This window comes from Mandrillus leucophaeus, unplaced genomic scaffold (genome assembly GCF_000951045.1).
Source record: "Mandrillus leucophaeus isolate KB7577 unplaced genomic scaffold, Mleu.le_1.0 Scaffold74, whole genome shotgun sequence".
Lineage (NCBI taxonomy): Eukaryota > Metazoa > Chordata > Mammalia > Primates > Cercopithecidae > Mandrillus > Mandrillus leucophaeus.
In genome coordinates this window covers 631097-636591 of record NW_012108030.1, presented here as the reverse complement: position 1 = coordinate 636591, position 5495 = coordinate 631097, and positions in this window count along the sequence as shown.

Here is a 5495-nt window from a genome sequence, read left to right as displayed (position 1 = left end):
AAAAAAAAAAAAAAGGATTTTGAAAAAGACAAGTAACAGTGCAGCCAGGTGTAGGTATCCCAGAGAATGAATTGGAAATGGAAAAGGTAACACATCAGGTAGAAAGGGAGAAGGCAACACATCAGGTAGGCAGACACCCACGGGAAAGCGTCTGGCAAAAAACAGCTTGCAGGAAGCGGTTTTTGAGAACAGAAAAATAGCAAGTATTCGGGGTGGGGGGTGAAGAAAGAAAAAATAATTGTAATTTTCTTGAGGCAGAGTCTTGCTCTGTCCTCAGGCTGGAGTTCAATGGCAAGATCTCGGCTCACTGCAACCTCTGCCTTCCCCGTTCACGCGATTCTCCTGCCTCAGCCTCCCTAGTAGCTGGGACTACAGGCACGCGCCACCACGCCCGCTAATTTTTGTATTTTTAGTAGAGACGGGGTTTCACCATGTTGGCCATGATGGTCTCGATCTCCTGACCTCGTGATCTGCGTGCCTCGGCCTCCCAAAGTGCTGGGATTACAGGCGTAAGCCACCACGCCTGGCCTCGAAAACATAATTATTATTTAAAGAAGAAGAAGAAGAGGAAGAGGAAGAAGAAGAAGAAGGAAGAAGAAAGAAGAGGAAGAAGAAAGAAAAGAAGAAAGGAAGAAGAAAGAAGAAAAGAAAGAAGAGATTTCGAAAAGGAGTTATGATGTGAGCCTGGCGATGACAGACTAAAGGAAAAGAGGAGGCACCTGAGTTAAGATTGGGGTTGGGCCTCCTAGGAAGGCCACTTTTAGTAAAGGTGCCAATGGGAAGAGCAGAACTAGAATTGAGAGTATAAAAATATTAAGAGCTTTTTGACAAAAGTGCCAAGACAATTCAATAAGGATAGTCTTTTCAACAAGCGGCACTGGGATAACTGGATATCCACATGCAGAAAAATTAGTTAAGACCCTTAAACCATACACAAAAGTTAACTTAAAATAGATCATTGATCTAAGTTTAAGAGGTAAAAGTATAAAACTTAGAGAAGAAAAAGGGAGATAATCTTCATGGACGTGGGTTAATTCTGAGAGGAGAGTAAAGGATGAGCCATAAAACGAAATAAAATTAATAAAGTGGACTTAATTTTTTTTTTAAGTTTGTGCTTCTAAACACAACATTGAAGAAAGTGAGGTGGGGCACGGTGGCTCACACCTGTAATCCCAGCACTTTGGGAGGCCGAGGCAGGCGGACCGCCGAGGCAGGCGGTCAGGAGTTCAAGACCAGCCTGGCCAACATGGCGAAATCTGTCTCTACTGAAAATACAAAAATTACCCGGACGCGGTGGGGCGCGCCTGTAATTCCAGCTACTCGGGAGCCTGAGGCAGGAGAATTGCTTGAACCCGGGAGGCGGAGGTTTCAGCGAGCCTAAATCACGCCACTGCACCCCAGCCTGGGTGACAGAGCAAGTATCCTCGGTAAAGACACCACTTCGTCACCCTGAACCACTCTGATTTTTATGGGTGCAATGAGAAGAGTGGATGCAGGAAGACAAAGTTTTTTAATAGAAACCTTCAGGACAGATTTGGACTTGAAAGACTGACAGGAAGTGCTTCCAGCATCCAATTAGTCTCAAAGCAACCACTAACCTTCAACTGCACACCTCAAAGCCTCCAGCCTCATTACATTCTCAAACACAGACAAGCCCCGTCTTCCCCGAAATAAAATTGCCTTCAAATTCAATTTAAAACTTACCGCAGAGGCACTCCTTTGACACTCCTCCCCCTAGACCTTTCATTCACGCCACTCCTTTTCCTAGCTCGGGCTTCTCTGTGTCTGAGCCCCATATTAAATTGCAAACCTGAGCAAAAAACTGCATTCACTGAGAGACACTTTCCATCCAGTTTTCAATTACTGAGACCCATGAAGAGTGAATATGTAGACCCCTAGTTCTGTCCGTGGGACCGTCAGTCATTAAACTCTTAAAACTAAGCCTTAACCTTCGACCTCCCAAGGGTCCCTTTCTCACACCCATATTCCTCGGTGACTAAACTGAAATAAAACCCCTGAACACGGACATTCACATGCATTTCCACTTCGTGGTCCCCACAAGCTCCCCATCCGGATTCACACGCTGCATCAGGCTCTCAAGGCTACAGTAGCAGCTACCAAAGGCAGAACACATATCGGAACCTACTTCCGAATCTGGAATTCTGGTGCTGCAACCCCATTCTTCGCCGTCTCTAAGAACACCGAGAGGCCGGGAGGCGGGCTTCCGGAGAGGGATATGGGACATTTCCCAAAGTCCAAGTTCTGGCTTTGAACATTTTATATGAGGTAACATAGCTGTTTTACCTCATAGAGCATATTATGCCATTTCTGATGGGAGTGACCGTAACGGTTGCCATGGCTCAGGGAGGTGGGAAGAAATGCAAATGTCTTTGGGGGACTCCAGTACCCTCCCTTCCTCCTTACAAGAGACTGTCCCGACACTGCGCCAACTGCGTAGGTTTTCAGAGGCCAGAAACTATCTAAGGAGCAAAATGGAAAGATGGCTGCATCCCTGAGCCGTTTGGCAGAAGCACCACGGGAACCACCATCTTACAGAAAGTCCAGGGTCCATAAAACAGAAAAAGCTGCAGACAACTGGCTGGGTGAGGTTTGTAGAAGCCAAGATGTCACTGGGGCGGCCACAACAAAAACACTGAAGGTTTCAGTCCTGTTCAGGTCTCACTGGATGTGCTGTGAATTTTAGTAGTAAAAGGAAAAAGGAGTTGAAGATGCAAAATGTTCAGGTTCCAACAGCAGCAAAAATAACATATTTGCAAATAAACAGCCAAGAGTCATTAATACTCAGAAAACAAAGCAGTCATTAAAACTAACTCTGAGTCGGCCCTAGTGAAGAATAGCGGACAATAGCTTCAAAGCCAGTAGGATAAATGCATTTAAAAACATAAAGGAAAATATTTCGGACATATTTAAGTGTTTAAAGGAAAATATGGCAATAATCCCATAAAAGAAAATCTCAACAAAGACATTGAAAATATAATAAAGAATCCAATATAAATGTTTGTGCTGAAAAATACGGTAACAATTAAAAATTCACATGATAATATCACCAGCAGATTGCAATGTCAGAAGAAACGTTGAGCAAACTTGGAGAGCAAAAGAAATTATCCACCAGAAAGAAAAGAAGAAAAGTTTTAAATACTTGTAAGACATCAGATGTACTCTTTGTTTTAAATAGAGCTGGAGTTTCGCTATTTTGCTGAGGCTGCTCTCAGACTCCTGATTATCAAGCAATCCTCCTGTCTTAGCCTCCCAAAGTGTTAGGATTACAGGCATGAGCCACAACACCTAGGCCAGATAGGAATCACAAGAAAAAAGTTAACAAAGAATATTTTAAGAGATAATAGCTAAAATTTTAGGATTACAAAGGAATTTCCTGAACCTGGTTAAGAAAAAAAAGTATGTAAAAAATATTCTATAGCTAACATATTTTTAAAAAGACTGAATACTTCTCTCCTAAAGTTGCAAACATGGCCAAAATGTCCACTCTTACTGTACCTATTTAATGAAGTGGAAGCCCTAGCCCGTGAAGAAAAACACTGGAATACAGAAATATCACTGCCCGTCTTCACAGAAGACATGATTATACAAATATAATCCCAAGGAGTCTACAGAACTAGACAAGTGAGTTTAGCAGTCATAAGGTGAAAAGTCAACACACACTCAAATAAATTTTATTTCTAAAGAATAACAATGAACAATTGGAAGCTAAATTATGAACACAAGAACATTTGTAATAGCTCCAAAAATATGGCCAGGAGCAGTGGCTCACACCTGTAATCTCAGCACTTTAGGAGGCTGAGGTGGGCAGATCACTTGAGCCCAGAGTTCGAGACCAGCCTAGGCAAAATGGTGAAACATCATCTCTAAAAAAAAAATACAAAAATTAGCCAGGTGTGTTGGTGCATGCCTGTAGTCGCAGCTACTTGGGAAGATAAGCAGGAGGATCACTTGAACCTGGGAGGCGCAGGTTGCAGTGAACCCAGACTGCACCATTGCGTTCCAGCCTGGGCAACAGAATGAGGCTCTATCACACACACACAAAAAAAGTATAAAATAATGGCAGGCCGGGCGCAGCGGCTCACGCCTGTAATCCCAGTACTTTGGGAGGCCGAGGCGGGCGGATCACAAGGTCAGGAGATAGAGACCAGCCTGGCTAACACGGTGAAACCCCGTCTCTACTAAAAATAGAAAAAAAATTAGCCGAGTGTGGTGGCGGGTGCCTGTAGTCCCAGCTACTTGGGAGACTGAGGCAGGATAATGGCATGAACCCAGGAGGCAGAGCTTGCAGTGAGCCGAGATCGTGCCACTGCACTCCAGCCTGGGCGTCAGAGTGAGACTCTATCTCCAAAAAAAATTTAAAAATTTAAAAATCACTGCAAAAATATGATCCACTTAAATATTTACCAAGACATAAGTAATGTATATGCTATAAATTCGGAAACACTGACTTAAAAAAAAAAAAAAAAAGCAAGGAAAGCCTAATTAAGTGGAGAGGCATAGTTGGTTGGAAGATTCAACACAGTAAAGATGGCAAATAAACCAACTTTGATTATACATTTAATGCAATCTCAATAAAACTCCCAAAGGACTTTTTGTGGATATAGACAAACTTATACTTAAAATTTATACAGAAAAGCAAAGAAACTAGAATAGGCAAAAGTATTTTGAAAAAGAAAAATAAAGCTGGCAGACTCTGACTACTCCATTTTATGACTAAAATCACGATATGACAATAATCACCATATGGTATTATTAGTGGAGTGATAGACACGCACATCAACAGAATAGAGTCAAGAAATGGACACAAGAACAGGCAACTGATTTTTACAAATGTTCAAAATCAATTTAATGAAAAGAGGACAGTGTTTTCAATACTGTTGAATCAACTGGGCAACCATAGGCTGAACTTTAAATTAATGCTTACCCTGTATACAAAGATAAATTTAAATGGATCATATTGCTAAACATTAAAAGCAAAACTGGCTGGATGTGGTGGCTCACACCTGTAATCCCAGCACTTTGGGAGGCCGAGGTGGCCAGATCACGAGGTCAGGAGATCGAGACCATCTTGGCCCACATGGTGAAACCCTGTCTCTACTAAAAACCCAAAAATTAGCTGGACATGGTGGCGTGTGCCTGTAATCCCAGCTGCTTGGGAGGCTGAGGCAGGAGAATCACTTGAACACGGGAGACGGAGGTTGCAGCAAGCCAAGATTGCACCACTGCACTCTAGAATGGGGGACAGAGCAAGACTCCATTTCAAAAACAAAAGAATACAAAACAAAAAAAATACGACAGCATCAAGTGGAAGAATGCGGAGCAACTGAACCTCTGTATATATTGCTGGAAAGCAATGAAACACCACTCTGGTTAGTATCTTACAAAGGTAAACATACACTTACCTTATGACCCATGAATCATACTTTTCAGTAATTATCCTAGAGAAATGAAAAATTGTGCTCACACAAAGCCCG